This window comes from Ovis aries, chromosome 13, assembly GCF_016772045.2.
Source record: "Ovis aries strain OAR_USU_Benz2616 breed Rambouillet chromosome 13, ARS-UI_Ramb_v3.0, whole genome shotgun sequence".
NCBI classification, from domain to species: Eukaryota; Metazoa; Chordata; class Mammalia; order Artiodactyla; family Bovidae; genus Ovis; species Ovis aries.
The window spans coordinates 62982321-62998995 of NC_056066.1; the positions used below are offsets into that span (position 1 = coordinate 62982321).

A 16675-nucleotide genomic window follows, 5' to 3' on the forward strand; every position below is an offset into this window, starting at 1 on the left:
TAAATATTGTGATAATTAACTATTCCTTTTTCTCCCAGATGTGTAAATGAAGTAGTTTAGTTTTTCTTTCTCTTTTAGTCATGTTTTTGAGGTATAATTTACATATAGTAAACTTTATTCTTTTTTAAGGTTACAGTTCTGTGAGTTTTGACGAATATATGCAATTGTGGTCATCACACCAACCAAGAGATAGATTATTTCCATCATCCTCAGTAGTTGCCTCATGCTCCTTTCCCTTTGTTTAGCAGCCCCTGCTAACTACTATACTGGTTTTTGCCCCCCTAGTGGTTTCTATCTTTCTCTCTAGTTTTTTGCCTTTTCCATGTCGTATGAATGAAACTGTACGATATGTAGCCTTTGTATCTGATATCTTTCACTTACTATAATTGTTTTGAAAATCATCCATGTGGTATATATCTGTGGTTCCCTTTTATTGCTGAGTAGCATTCCACTGTATGGATATACTGTAATTTTTTAAAATCAGTCTGTCTACACTTGGGTTGTTTCCTGTTTTGATGATATGAATGAAACTCTAAACATTTATGTCTTTTGCACACACGTCTTCATTTCTCTTGGGTAAATACTTAGGAGTGGGCTCCCTGGGTTCTAGGTAGTTTCATGTCTAACTTCTTAAGAAACGCCCAAAGTATTTTTGAAGTGGCTGCACTGTACCATTTTGCATTTTTACTAGTGATCTATGAGAGTTCCATTTGCTTGTTGGGTGTTTTACTTTGTTTTAGAATTAGTTGTTAAGGAAACAGTGTATTTGGGTAAAATCAATTTTGGTTGTCTTGTTTCTACTGAAAGGCATATTCTCTTTTATAATATAGAGTCTGTCTTCTGTTGGGGTCAACAGTCATTTCTTATTTACGTATCATTAACAGAAATAATAGCAACTACCACTTAAATGTCAGAATAGTTTTCACACATCTGATTTTTACAGCAATCAGTGAGTAGTAGTATTCTCATCCTCTTATTTCATATAAAGTTCAGGAGTCAGGTGATTTGGTCACTATCACAGGTAGAATGCAAGGGTGTAAGTTTTTGGGAGTTGATCTGTAAGGGGACATTCTTTTCTTTTTCGTTAGATGTGTAATAAGTGAAAACATGGGTATCATCCCAGTGCTTCCTTTTACCTTCAGCTCACAAGCAGTGCAACCTTGGACAATTCATATTTGGATTTTTGAATGGCTTTTATCATCTGTGGAAAGGGGACAGCCATACCGTCCCTGTCTACCTGACAAGATGAGAATCAATTGAGAAATTGTAAAAGCATGTTCTAGACACTATTTGTTATTACATCAGTGATTTTGTAATGCATGAATATATTTTAGATATTTAAACAATACAGATGAAGTAAAAATCTCCTTTATAGTCTTAAGTGAAGCTGTTCATTTAACAACTATATTGTGCTGCCTTTAGCCGCAGGGATGGTTCTAGGTGCTGAGGGGGTTGCCAGGTGGATAAAATTCAGTCCCTGTTTTCAAAGATCTTCCAGTCTGTCTTGCCCTGTATGTCGTAACATGGATTTTTGTTGATTGCTCTTGTAGTGAAAACTTTGACAACTGGGTTTTAATTAAGTTTGGACAGTGATTGTCCATCTTTTCCTCTTATAACTGATGCTGTTGGGGAGAGTTGTATTGGGAAATACTGAAGCAAAGATTCTGGTTCAGTTGATGGAGGTAGTGAACTTCTTGGCGAGGAGATGGGATGCCAGACATGCCTCCGAGCCACTGAGCACATAACTAGTCGTGGATACCAACGCTTGACTTGTTCTGAGCGTCCTATAGGTCTCTAAATAGTCCATGCTAATTTTGTGGCTGTTGTACTCTAAGGAATGATTAGGTAAATAAAGAGAGTTTCCATTAAAGCCATGGTTTTTAAATAGTAATTTGAAATCCTAGAATCAATTATTGATTATCTTTTTCTTGAATCTCTTGGTTCTCTTTATTCTGCTAATTAAGTTCAATAAATCATTTATTTGAGGGGCCGAAATGGCAACCCACTCCAGTATTCTTGCCTGGAGAATCCCGTGGATGGAGGAGCCTGGTGGGCTGCAGTCTATGGGGTCGCAGAGTCGGACATGACTGAGCAACTTCACTTTCACTAATATCTGTATTCTACTGTGACCCAAGCTAATTATACTAGAAGGTGAACTTTTTTAAAAAAGATATTTTGTTTATTTAGTGGTGACATGTGGGATCTAGTTCCCTGACCAGATGAACATTTATTAAGCCCCTAGTACAGGATGTTGGCAGATACAAGAAAATTCTAAGGTGCCAGAGAAGTTTAAAAGTTGTTCAGTGGTGGAGGGAGGAACAGATTGATGTTTCATTATCAATGGTAAGCAGTAATAATAGCATGATAAGAACCACCACCAATAGGCATCTGACCTAACATATGTTCATGGATGTATGGGTATGTTTCAGAAAAGGCTTCTCCAACAACTGTTTTTTAAAAATCAGGTTTTTAAAATCTGGTAGTATATTTACATAATTCAACAATTAAAAGGTACAAAGGTTATTTAGTGAACTGTCTCCTTCACCTCTGTGCTCCAGCCAACACTTGCCTTCCTTGGAGGCAGCTAGCATTACTAGTTTCTACTGTATCCTTGCAGATATATTCTTGTAGGCCATATAATAACATAGATAAAAGAACTTCATCATTTATAATACTTTTTTTTCTACAGTCCACTACTGATGAACATTTCACATGCCAATCTTTTTCTGTTAGAAACAGTGCTGCATAGCTTTGCAGAAAATGCCATTTCATAAATCTGCCGACTAGATTCCTAGAAGTAGAACTGCTTGGACAAAGGGTACAATTTGTATAATTTTGATAGATGTTGCCAAATTACTCTCCAGAGATGATATATATCAAGTTTTTTTTACTTCTGACAACAAAGTGTGTGACCCAAGTAAAGAAAGGGTAAGAGATGGGAAAGCTGAGTCTGGACCAGGTTTGAGGGGAGGGATTGAAAATAAATATGTTATTTAAAGTATAAAGTGCTAGGTGAAGAAGGATAGGAGATGAGACTAGAGAACCAGGCAGGGAACAGGTTTATGCTTGGATTTTATTCCGTAGCGAATGGAGAGCAACAGAAGGACGAGGGAATGACGTCGTTACGATTGTATTCTAAGTAGAGCACTGTAGTGGCTCTGTGAGGTTGCATTTGAACAGGCAAGATGGAAGCAGTAAAATAATTTTGGTTAATGCAATAGCTTTGTCAGACCATGTGTTGTCATTTTTGGGTTTGGAAACTAGAAGGATATAGTGTGCTAAGGGAGACAGAGGATATGGATTTAGAAGAGAAAGAGTGCATCTCACTGAAAGTAGCAAGAAAGGCTTAACTGAATATTACTTAGTCGCATTTTGATGGGTGGGTCCATCTTGGATTGGTAAATACAGAGAGGAAGAAATGCAATAAAGAAAATCATGCCAGGGCCTGATACTGGAATAAGCCAGCAATAGGCAAACTTTTTCTGTAAAGAGCTTAATAGTAGATATTTTAGGCTTTATGGAACACATAATGGATTCTGTCACATATTCTCCTCCTCTTTTTTTTTAACAACTCTTTTAAAATATAGAAATTGCTAGCCTATAGCCATTACTGAAATAGACCATGGGCAAGGTTTGTACAGGAATGGGATGAGAAGTGGCCTTAGTTACTAACTCTTGGTCTGGAAGGTATGGGATGTACTAGTAAAAGCAAGAGTAAAGGCAGGTTGAGGCAGAACTGTGGGACACTTTGAATATCAGGCTAAAGAATTTGTTCCTACGTTAGACTCACTGAGGAATCGTCTATCATACTGACTCTGAGATGGTGACATTTTGCCTAGTACTGTAAACTTACTGTATTGTCAGCTATAAAAAGCCTGCCTGGGAGAACTGTCTTGTGTAGACATTCGTATTGCATGCATATACTGCTGATGGATTGCCCGATATTAGCATGAAATACTGAGTGAGGTCTTACCCATTTACTGGGGCTTTCCTGGTGGCTTAGCAGTAGAGAATCTCTTCTGCCAATGCGGGAGACATGGGTTCAATTCCTGGGTCAGGAAGATCCCCCGGAGAAGGAATTGGTAACTCACTCCAGTCTTCTTGCCTGGGAAATCCCATGAACAGAGGAGCCTGGTGGGCTACAGTCCATTGGGGTCACAAAGAGTTGGACATGACTCAGTGGCTAAACAACAACATCTCATTTTATGAAACTGCTTTTATCAGCACAAAGACCAAGAATAGATACTCTGCTCTTGCTGCCTCTAAGTCCTTGAACTCATTTTGAGCACCTTATGTGTACACAGTGGGTGTGCAGGTTTTTGTTGAGGCAAAATAATGCTCTAAATATAGGAAATTCAAAAGATAAAGGATCCCTGAGGTTCTTCTCATTCCACAGTCTGTGTGTCCATGAATTAAAAGGCAATAAATTCTGAGGAAACCCTCAAGATAAAATTCTCAGACCATCCACCAGACATGGTATCTGACAACCTTTAACAACTGCTTCTTTATTCCTTTTGGTGGCCAAAGTGAATAGGATAACTATGCAGACTATTAGGACATGCAGAGTTTGGGAGACAACAATTTATCAGTCATCTTTTTTTTTTTTTCTCTAGCTTCATTCACTTTATTTTTCTCATATAAAATTATGTGGTAGCTACGGCTGGAGCCTGGTTCCTCTGCACAGAGATTCTTTACAAGATGGTCAGTGAATTCTGATACAGAGACTTAGTGAATACTGTCTCCTTCCAGAGATCAGGGATGAGTAACTGTGAGTCTTGGAAATGGTGTCAAAAATGGCCTTCGTGAAGTTGTCCAAGGTGGCAGTGCAGCCCCTGGCAGAGGTGAAGCAGTCGTCAATGCCAGCCCTCATCAGGAGCTTCTTGGGCACAGGGGCTGAGACAGTACCAGTGCCCCTGGGGGCAAGGATGAGGCGTACCAGCACAGAGCCACAGCGGCCAGTCTCCCTGCAAGGGACCATGTGGGGCTCCAATCTTGTTCCCCCAGTAGCCGTCTCATCACACAGGGATGATGGAGAGCTTGGCCAGGATGATGGCTACCTCTGTAAAGCACTTGATGCCCAAATTGACATGCCCCGTAGTAACTCCTGACAGTGACAGATGCCTTGAACCTGGTCTGCTGGTCAGCACAGGTCTGCTTAATTCAGGGATGCTCCCAGGAAAAAGTGAGCAATCTCAGATTCCTTGATAGCAGAGAGAAGAAATAGATCTCCTCCAAGGACTTGATCTTCATTTCTTTGAGCAGGCAGCCCAGCTTGGTAATGGGGAGCCACTTGTCCTCTTGGCCTTGCCTCTGCGAGGTCCACAGCCTCTGCCTTGGCCTCAACCCCGGCCCCAGATGCCACTGCCAAAGCCTCTGCAGAAGCTACCGTGGCCTCCCATTCCAGGGCCCCTGGGGGCCTCCTCCGGGCCCTCCCAAGCACCAGCGTCATCTGCCATTTGGTGTTTTTACAGAGAAGTGCCATCTTTTCTAATTAAGGCTGTTATTTCCATTTTGAAGCAATTGAAATTTCCCAGTTTTTTAAAGCACATGTTGGTTGTGGCAGTGAAAGCTGTAAATGCAGTAATCAAAGCCTTTTTGATTGTAGCACATTTTCAGATACGCAGATTTGGAACTAAGTCTAACAGGATTATCTGGATGGTTGATAAAGATTATAAACTTACAGGGATCTATTAAGACTTCTTTCAGAAATAAGAAATTGGGATCTCATTAGGGCTTAATTGGTTTCACTTCAGTTTTTTAGCTTGGAGGCTGCTAAGAGTTAAGTTATTGTGTGAGGGTTTGGCCGTGTGTGGAGCACAGATTTATTTTAAGGAAAGGATCTCTTTGTATGTTTATGCATTTGTGAGATCAGTCCTGTTTACATGTGAACCCGCTTCTCGATTATAGGGAAAACAGGCAGACAGTTGATGCCAATATTAGAACATGACACTGATTTTGGTTCCACAGATTAAGGGGGAAAACATGGCTGAAGGTTTTATTCAACTTACCCTGAATGCTGACATTCGAAAATAGAAACCATTGGGGAAAGGTCTATCAGGAACAGATGAGTAAATTTTTTTCATTTGAATAGGTCCTTGTATCTAGTTAGATATTAACAGTATTGTGTAATGAGAAAGATCTTTAGGTTGATTTTCTTAACACTTGGATTCCAGTTTATAGGTGAATGAAGATGTGGCTTTAATCACCTAATCTTGAGTTATGTTTTAAATGAAAATAAATTTGCTTTTGGCTATTAACAAAAAGATGTTAAAAAGGTAAGTGGAGGGACTTCCCTGGAGGGCTCTGCTTCCACTGCAGCAGACATGGGTTTGATCCCTGGTTGGGGAACTGAGATTCCCATAAGCCTCATGGTGCAACCAGACGAAGGAGGGGGAAAAAAAGATAAATGGAATCATTAACTGTTTGGAAGATTGCTTAATAATGTTAATTTTTCCCTGTAGCATTCTCTTTTTTTTGGTAAACTTTTTTATTAAAAACTTCACAAATCATAAATGTACAGCTCAATAACTTTTCATAAAGTGATCATACTTGTGCTTTCCAGATCAAAAAATAGAATATTAAGAGCAGCTACTTCAGAAACCCACCTCTCACCTGCCAGGTACTATCCCTCTCTCTCTCCCAGGGTAACCAGTATCCTGACCTCTATTACCATTCATCAGCTTTGTCTTTTTTTTTTTTTTTTTAAGGAACATTATATAAATAAGAGTCATATAGTATATATTCTGTCTGGCTTCTTTTGTTCAACAGTAATGACCCATGTCCTTGTGTCAATAGTTTTTTCTTATTGCTGTATAGAATCCCATTATAAAAATATATCGCAATTTATCCACTCTGTTGTTGATGGACATTTGATTATTTCCAGTTTTTGGCTGTTAGGAATAATGCTCCAAAGAATATTCTTCTATGTCTTTGGGTGTATGTGTGTATGACTCTTTGTTGGGTACATACCCAGGAGTGGAATTAGAAAGTCACTGAGTGTGTATATTGCCAAAAGGTTTTCCAGAGATGCTGCGCCATTTATGCTTGTGTCAGCAATATATGTGAAGTTCATTTTTTTTATATCCTCACCAGTCTTTTAACATTTGCTGAGTCCTACTTTGTACAGGTGTCAGGGATTCACTAGTGAACAAAAGGAAGTCCTCTCAAAGAGTGTGATGAAAAATATATTTCTACGTGCATGTAAAATTTTGTGTATTTAATTGGCCGTGCTGGGTCTTTGTTGCTACATGGGCTTCTCTCTGTTGTGGAGTGTGGACTTTTCATTTCAGTGGCTTCTTCTGTTTCTGAGCACAGGCTCTTGGGGCACGCAGGCTTCAGTAGTTGCTGTTCCCGGGCTCCAGAGCACAGGCTCAGTAGTTGTGGCACTCAGGCTTAGTTGCTCTGAGGCATGTGGGATCTTCCTGGACCAAGGATCAAACCTGTGTCTCCTGCATTGGCAGGTGGCTTCTTACCACTTGAGCCACCAGGGAAGCCCCAACACAATATTGAATATCTTCAATTCAGTTCAGTCCAGTCGCTCAGTCCTGTCTGACTCTTTGCATGCAATGGACTGCAGTGTACCAGGCTTCCCTGTCCATTACCAACTCCTGGAGCTTACTCAAACTTGTGTCCATCGAGTTGATAATGCCATCCAACCATCTCATCCTCTGTCGTCACCTTCTGCTCCTGCCTTCAGTCTTTCCCAGAATCTGGGTCTTTTCAAATGAGTCAGTTCTTCGCATCAAGTGGCCAAAGTACTGGAGTTTCAGCTTTAGCATCAGTCCTTCCAGTGAATATTCAGAACTCATTTCCTTTAGGATTGACTGCAGTCCAAGGGACTCTCAAGAGTCTTCTCCAACACCACAGTTCAAAAGCATCAGTTCTTCAGTATTTGGCTTTCTTCATAGTCCCACTCTCACATCCATACATAACTACTGGAAAAACCATAGATTTGACTAGACAGATTTTTGTTGGCAGAGTAATGTCTCTGCTTTTTAATAGGCTGTCTAGGTTGATCATAGCTTTTCTTCTAAGGAGCAAGCATCTTTTAATTTCATGGCTGCAGCCATCATCTGCAGTGATTTTGGAGCCCCCCAAAAATAAAATCTGTCACTGTTTCCATTGTTTCCTCATCTATTTGCCACAAAGTGATGGGACTGGATACCATGATCTTAGTTTTCTGAATGTTGAGTTTTAAGCCAACTTTTTCACTCTGCTCATTCACTTTCATCAAGAGGCTCTTTAGTTCTTCTTTGCTTTCTGCCATAAGTGTGGTGTCATCTGCATATCTGAGGTTTTTGGTATTTCTCCCAGCAATCTTGATTCTAGCTTGTGCTTCATCCAGCCTGGCATTTCTCATGATGTACTCTGCATAGAAGTAAATAAGCAGGGTGACAATATACAGTTTTGATGTACTCCTTTCCCGATTTGGAACCAGTCTATTGTTCCATGTCCAACTCTGTTGCTTCTTGACCTGCGTACAGATTTCTCAGGCGGCAGGTCAGGTAGTCTGGTATTCCCATCTCTCAAAGAATTTTCCACAGTTTGTTGTGATCCACCCGATCAAAGGCTTTGGCATAGTCAATAAAACAGAAGTAGATGTTTTTCTGGAACTCTCTTGCTTTTTCTATAATAGAACAGATGTTGGCAATTTGATCTCTGGTTCCTCTGCCTTTTCAAAATCCAGCTTGAACTTCTGGAAGTTCATGGTTCATGTACTGTTGAAGCCTGGCTTGGAGAATTTTGAGCATTACTTTGCTAATGTGTGAGATGAGTACAATTGTGCAGTAGTTTGAGCATTCTTTGGCTTTGCCTTTCTTTGGGATTGGACGAAAACTAACCTTTTCCTGTCCTGTGGCCACTGCTGAGTTTTCCAACTTTGCTGGCATATTGAGTGCAGCACTTTCACAGCATCATCTTTGAGGATTTGAAATAGCTCAACTGAAATTCCATCACCTCTACTAGCTTTGTTCGTAGTGATGCTTCCTAAGGCCCACTTGACTTCACATTCCAGGAAGTCTGGTTCTATCACACCATCTTGGTTATCTGGGTCATGAAGATCTTTTTTTGTATAGTTCTTGTATATATTCTTGTCACCTCTCCTTAATATCTTCTGCTTCTGTTAGAGCCCTACCATTTCTGCCCTTCATTGTGCCCATCTTTGCATGAAATGATCCCTTGGTATCTCTAATTTTCTTGAAGAGATCTCTAGTCTTTCCCATTCTGTTGTTTTCCTCTATTTCTTTGCGTTGATCACTGATTAATTGATTAATATATTCAGGTGGTGATAAAGTATTACCTAAGTGTGTTAGTTAGAGAGAGGAGGGTGGTGGGGAGTGCAGTTCGATCCAGTGGTTAAGAAAGACTTCTCTGATCAAATGCTATTTGAGCAAAGACCTGGAGAAAATAGGCTAGCCATGTGGATATCTGGAAGAGGAGCAGTCAGACAAAGGGAAGCAAGTGTCACAGCTCTGAGGAGGGAGTATGCTCGATCAGTTCATAAAGCAGCAAGGAAGCCAGTTTGCCCAACAAACTGAAAACACTGTAAGGGCAATAGAGGTCGACTGTCAGGAGGTAAATCGGGGCCAGAGCGTGTGGGGTCTGAAGAGTCAAGGGAAGGAGGTTGGGTTTTCTAAACGAGGTGGGAGACTGTTGGAGGGTTTTGATCAGGGGGAGACTTGATCTCTTTTATCTATTTTAAAGAGTTAATTCTGCTCTTGGAGAAAATACTAATGGCAATGGTGGAAGCAGGAATGTAAATTCAGAAACTTATAAGAACAAAAAAAATTATTGCTCTGAGCCAAGAGAGGGAAGTTGACTTGGATCAGAATATTTATTAATGGTGGAAGTATGGAGAAATAGTTGGAGTCAGGATATTTTGAAGGTGCAGCTGATAGAATTTGCCCCAGTGGCTTGGCTAGAATTTGCCTCAGTAGGTGGTTGTGTGTCAAGGATGACTCCAAGATATTGACTTAAACTGCATCTTTACTGATTTGAGAAAGACTGGGGAGGTGGTAGAAGCCCCAGATAGGTTTAGGCTGGGATGGGGAACCAAGAATTTGAAATGGGAGTGGCAACCCACTCCAGTGTTTTGCCTGGAGAATCCCAGGGACGGGGGAGCCTGGTGGGCTGCTGTCTATGGGGTCGCACAGAGTTGGACACGACTAAAGCGACTTAGCAGCAGCAGCAGCATTTTGTATATGAGGTATCTGTTAAATGTCCAACTGGAGATGTTGAGTAGACAGCAGGATATGTGAATAAGATGGTGGGGGATTCCCTGGCAGTCTAGTGGATAGGACTCTGCTTTTACTGCCCGGGCAGGTTCATTCCCTGGTTGGAGAACTAAGATCCTGCGAGCCACACAGCTCAGCTTAAAAAAATGGTGAATGAAAATAGAGACTGGACCTAACAAGACCTTTGTAGTGAACAGATGAATTCTCTTTATCATATGAATGTTTGTAAAGCTAATTATTTTGAATTTAGATATATGCAGACTTTTCTGGTGTTTTTGTGAGAGCTATTTGAAAAAGAAGTAATATATTAGGGATTTATTGAGAAAGTTCCTGGGTTCTTCTTTGCAAAATCTGTGGCCGAAATTTATTAGACTTTGTATATATTTAATCGGCACTTCCCAGGTGCCGTCAGTGGGGAAGAATCCACCTGCCAGTGCAGGAGACGCAAGAGATATGGGTTTGATCCCTAGGTCTGGAATATCATCTGGAGGAGGAAATGGCAACCCATTCCAGTATTCTTGCCTGGAAAATTCCATGGACAGAGGAGCCTGGTGGGCTACAGTTCGTAGGATCACAAAGAGTTGGACACATCTGAGCACGGACTCCTTGTCGATTTAATCTACTGTACCATAGTTTATACTGTTATTCTGTGTAAAATGATCATAGTGACCTTAGAAGATCTGTATGACTATTAAGTATATGGTGAATTATTTGAAGAAAGAAAGCTTTAACCACTATTTTATGTTTTATCACATATTTGTAATTTGTACCTACACTGAAAAATAGTGGTTTACATGAGGATTTCATATAGATTATTTTATTCAGTGCTCACAACAGGCTGATTTGTACTATTGCCATATCCCACTTTACAGTTGAGAAAACAGAGGCTACATGGATAATGAACTCAGGGCATGTCTCTCTGTTTAGGTAGTAGAGACAGGACCTGAACTCCTCAGAACTATATAGGCTAACTCTGTTAGCTACCATGTTCCATTTCTCTGTTATGCTGAATCTGTGATAATTTATTATAATTACATAATTTTTGAAAGATAGTTTACAAAAGTAGCTTGACATTCTCATAAAAAATTTATAGCAAATTGCAGTCAAAAGTAAAAATTCCGTTTCACCTCATCACTGAAAGTTTGTATTTCCAGACTTTTTGGAATACCTTTACAGACATCTGTAAAACATACGAATGTATAATTTTTTAATAAATGGAATCATAGTATTTTGTGAAGTCTTTCTAATTTCCAGTCAGATGAGCAGTCCACAAAACCATTCTGTCAGACCTTTGCTTTAAATAAGAGCAAAGACATTTATCTCTTCTGCTATCTTAAGTACCTTGGAACATAAATGAATGACTGCAGCTTTCAGTATTGATTTGTTCAATGTTAGTAGTGAGATGCCTTTAAAGTGGTCACACCTTTCATCTCAGAGAACTTTCCAAATGCTCTGTAAAAAAGGCAAATATATGACCAATTGCTTCTTGAGGTTGCCAAGAACCATTCAAATCCTTTTCCCTTTCTCAAAAAGCGCAGGCTTGTCTATTTTGGAGCAATTGGCTCTTGCAGATGCACCTGTTACCTGCAGTTGTAGGAGATGATGTCTCATTATAGTTTTTTTTTTTACAAGATATTGAATGTAGTTTCCTCTGCTGACAGTAGGATTTTGTTGTTTATCTATTTTATGTATAGTAGTTTGTATCTGCTGATCCCAGACTCCTGATTTATCCTGCTGCCACCCCCAACCCCTTTAAGACTTCCCAGGTGGAGCTAATAGTAAAAGAACCCAACTGCCAATGCAGGAGACATAAGAGACGGGTTCGATTCCTGGGTTGGGAAGATCCCCTGAAGGGAGGGCATAGCAACCCACTCTAGTATTCCTGCCTGGAGAATCCCATGGATAGAGGAGCCTGGCGGGCTACAGTCCATAGGACTACAAAGAGTTGGACACGACTGAAACTGTGTAGGAAAGGGGACCCCTTCCAGGGCCCAAAACTGGGCTCTTGTCTAACACTCGGAAATGAATTGTCCGAGGAGACGCATGTGCTGACAAAGCAAGAGATTTTATTGGGAAAGGGTGCTCCAGTGGAGAGCAGGAGGGTAAGGGAACCCAGGAGAACTGCTCTGTCACATGGCTTGCAGTCTTGGTTTTATGGTGATGGGATAAGTTTCTGGGTTGTCCTTAGCCAATCATTCTGACTCAGAGTCCTTCCTTGTGGTGCATGCCTTGTTCAGCCAAGATGGATGCCAGAGAGAAGGATGCTGGGAGGTGGTTGGACAGGTGGTGTCTCGTTTTGACCTTTCCTGAACTCTTCTGGTTGGTGGAGGCTTATTAGTTCCCTGTTCCTTACCAGGACCTCCTGTCGTAAAACAACTCATGCAAATGGTTACTGTGATGCCTGGCCAGGGTGGGCAGTTTCAGTCAGCGTGCTTCCCCTAACAAAACAAATTAGCACTCACACATGAGATCTGAGTCAATTTCGTAGTTTGTAAAAGAGGATGTATATCTAATTTAAAAGGGAAGGATTAAAGGCAAAAGGTGGATATGATGCTTGTCATGGTTCAGTTCAGTTCAATTCAGTCTCTCAGTTGTGTCTGACTCTTTGCAACCCCATGGACTGCAGCACGCCAGGCCTCCCTGTCCATCACCAACTCTCGGACTTTACTCAAGCTCATGTCCATTGAGTCTGTGATGCTATCCAACCATCTCATCTTCTCTTGTCCCCTTCTCCTCCTGCCTTCGATCTTTCCTAGTATCGGTATTTTCGGATGAGTCAGTTCTTCGCTTCAGGTGGTCAAAGTATTGGAGTTTCAGCTTCAGCATCAGCCCTTCCAATGAATCATGGTATCTGCCCCAAAATTAACATATCAAGTAACTAGTAAATGTAGGCTTATTAAAATAATGATTAAGGAGGAAAAAATAACTACGTGCCACATATGCTTTGGTGTGCATCCCAGGCATCTGGGAAGCTTGTTAAATACAGCTTCTGGGACTTCACCTTCCAGAAATTTAAATTCCAGAATTTAGGATCAGGTCAAGAATCCGTGTTTTTTCATCAAACTTCCTAAGTTCTTTTAGGTGGTCTAAAGACTACTTTCAGAAATACTGATTTAGAGTATCTAAACCTGATAAAGACCATCCAAATCTAAATGGAGAAAGCATTAGGGGGAGGAAGAATTATTTTGATATAGGACATTGCAGTAAAGTTAAAGTGAAAGTCGCTCAGCTGTGTCCGACTCTTTGCAACCCCATGGACAGTCCAGTTACAGTCCCTGGGATCACAGAGTTGGACATGACTGAGTGGCTGAGCGTATACACACCTAAGTTAATTTAAAGTCCCGTGGGGAGAATAAAAAAATCTCAATTGTAAAGTTTCTTAAGTGTAAAACTAGGAAGAAATTCTCATTTTGCACGTTTATTTGGCGTTATTTCTTATGTGAGTACATTTACTAGTATTGATACTGCCATTCTTAATATAACGCACTGACTGCTGGGAGACAATGAGCTCATTTTACTGGGATTGCTGCTGCTGCTGCTGCTGCTAAGTCACTTCAGTTGTGTCCGACTCTGCTACCCGGTAGATGGCAGCCCACCAGGCTCCCCCGCCCTGGGATTCTCCAGGCAAGAAGACTGGAGTGGGTTGCCATTTCCTTCTCCAGTGCATGAAAGCGAAAAGTGAAAGTGAAGTCGCTCGGTCATGTCCGACTCTTCGAGACCTCATGGACTGCAGCCTACCAGGCTCCTCCATCCATGGGATTTTCCAGGCAAGAGTACTGGAGTGTTGTGCCATTACCATCTCCTTTTCTTCCTTTAAGTGCTCTGAATTAAGTAGTTTGGGAAGTGATTAATGATAACCAAATTTGTAATCTAGGATTTCACACTTTATAACAATTCTTTAGCATTATTACTCTAACTTCTTTGACATTGTTGTATTTGTGTTTTGGATATGAAAAATATATTTAAACATCTTATAGTTAAGAATGACGTTGGTCTTTAATTTTGGCAATACGATGAAAATGCTGACTTGGGCTTGCCTGATTGGTAACTAGGGTTCTAGCAAGCTGCATGGAATGGGTGCACAGAACCAGGTGTTTCACTTTAACGGCAGCTGTGCCATCTGTGGGAGCAGGTGGACAGATTCTGTGTCATCAGGAAAACACAGCTGGTGAGACTTATGAGAAGAGGTAACGGGCTGCTTTTCCTCAGCTATAGCTCTCTCCAATCACGTACATTTAAGCACAGCTTTTACCTGTGCACAGGTGTTGCCTTTGGTCAGGAAGACAGCAGCAACCCAAGTGAACAAACAAGTGTACATTTGGCTGCTTGTGCATTTTTGGGATTGGCACTGAGCAGGATAATTTAAGGTTTTATTTTTTTTGCTTTTTATTTTTGTTTTTACTTACTTGAGGATATTTCCAGTTCATCATATTAACTTCTCTGAGAGTTCCTTGTAAAGATAGTTCAATATAGGAATGTCTATATATAGTTTATGCAGGCTACTTTCTCTGGAGAACTGGGAAGTAAGCAAAATAAAGCAAAGTGTCATAGATCTCAAGTACTAAAGATTGGAAGGGAAATAAACTCTAGAGCCATAGATTCTTAGAATAGACTTACAAGGAATTATTTCTGTTTCACAGATAACAAAACTATGACTTAGAGAAAATAATTCCTCAGTATCAGAGCCTGATTCCTTGGAGAACTGGATTAAAATTCAAAATAACTTGTAATTCTGAAAAAGTGGATCAAATTCAGTGGTATTTTACAAAAAAATAGCAAAGTGAATGAGCCAACTGAATATAGGGAGCAACTAGTTATGTACATAATTTCAGTTCATCTGAGACGGCCAGTCTAAAAATGAGCCTGTATTGGTGGTGTTTCAGAAAGAATCATGCCACTGGGTTGCATCAAGGGAGCCAGGAGTTTGCTCCTTCCTACCTAAGGTTTAATTTAATATTTATGTACCTCAGTTTAAGAGATCTATGTGAACAGCATTTGAGAGATTCAGCCCCTAAAATGTGATTAAGAAAAAGAAACTCCGATTGATGAAGAGCATGCATGGTGGATTGATAGGCCTTTTGCAGAAGCTGGCTGTTTGTATTCCCCTTCACTTTAGACAACAGTGGTCAGGCAACATCAACTTTACCTTAGCCATGAGAAAAGTAAATACACGTTGTCTATGCTGAGGCTAGCAGCATCATTGTCACCTGGGAGCTTTTTAAAAATGTAGAATCTCAGGCTGTGTCACACATCTAGTGAATTTGCATTTTAATAAGATTTCCCCAGGTAATTCGTATGTACTTAAATATTTGAGATGTACTGGGTTAAACCAGTGTGGAATCCAGGTAGACAAGGTGACTTTTAGATGACTTTTTAAAAATGTTTCTTCTTTTCTCCTTTTCATAATACTGTGACTTTGGCTGGAATTCAGAATCAGGGTTTGGACAGAGAAGTGACTTACTCTGTTGCTTCTGTCAACCATCTACAGGGATTGGCTTTGGAATATCTAAGGGGTCTTCAAGCTGAGTTCTTGAGTGATCGGTGACATCTCTCTCCCTTTGTTGTTTCTTCTGGAACTTGTTTTAGATGGATGTGCTGCAAACATGCAAATGTTCTCATTTTCAAATAAAACACTTTTGTTGCAAACTCATTTTTAGGTTTTTTTTTTTTCCTCATCCATAGGCAATGGCCAAAAAATAAAGAAAAGAGAACAAACAAAAATACCCCAAGGCTCTATCTTAATAAGGAAAGAAGTGTGTGCTTAGAGAAGGGCCAGTTTTAGGCTTGCTTTGCTAGAAGTGAACTGGTTAAGTTATACCCAAGTAATTGTATGATAAGGCACCATTTTTCTTTTGGTGTTAATTTGAAAAGCAGGTCATAAGCATATTGCTATGCATAAGTCAGGAAATAATGTAGGGAATAGTGTTTTTTCATTAACAGCTTTATAATAGATATAATTCACGTACTATACTCTTTTAAAGTGTACAATTTAATGAATTTTAGTATATATACAAGGTTGTGCAGCTATTGCCACTGTATACCGGGACATTTTCATAATCCCCAGAAGAAACTCCATACCCATTAACAATCACTCTGCATTTTCCCTCTTTCCCATCTCTTCATCTATTTTCTGTCACTGGATTTAAGATTGGGAAAAATACAGTATTTTGTGACTTGGTCAGTTTTTTGTGACTGACTGCTTTCACTTAAAATGATGGTTTTTGTTTTTCCATGTTGTAGTGCATATTAGCACTTCATTCCTTTTTAGGACTGAATAATGTTCATTGTATGATACACAGTCAGTCCTCATCAATCACAGATTCTGTATGTGTGAAACTGTATACTTGCTAAAATGTTTGTATCCAAAAATCAATATGAGGTCATTTTTGGACATGAACAGTGAAAATTTTTGAGTTGCCCAGCACTCACATTCCCAGTTGAAC

General features: G+C 40.1%; 1 protein-coding gene and 1 pseudogene across 4 annotated transcripts in view; one reads left to right on the forward strand and one right to left on the reverse strand.

The window, feature by feature from the left end:
• Window positions 1-16675, forward strand: part of CBFA2T2 (CBFA2/RUNX1 partner transcriptional co-repressor 2) — a 137001-nt gene that overhangs the window by 12411 nt on the left and 107915 nt on the right. The gene's annotated exons all lie outside the window — the stretch shown is intronic.
• Window positions 4644-12019, reverse strand: LOC106990737 (small ribosomal subunit protein uS5-like; annotated as a pseudogene).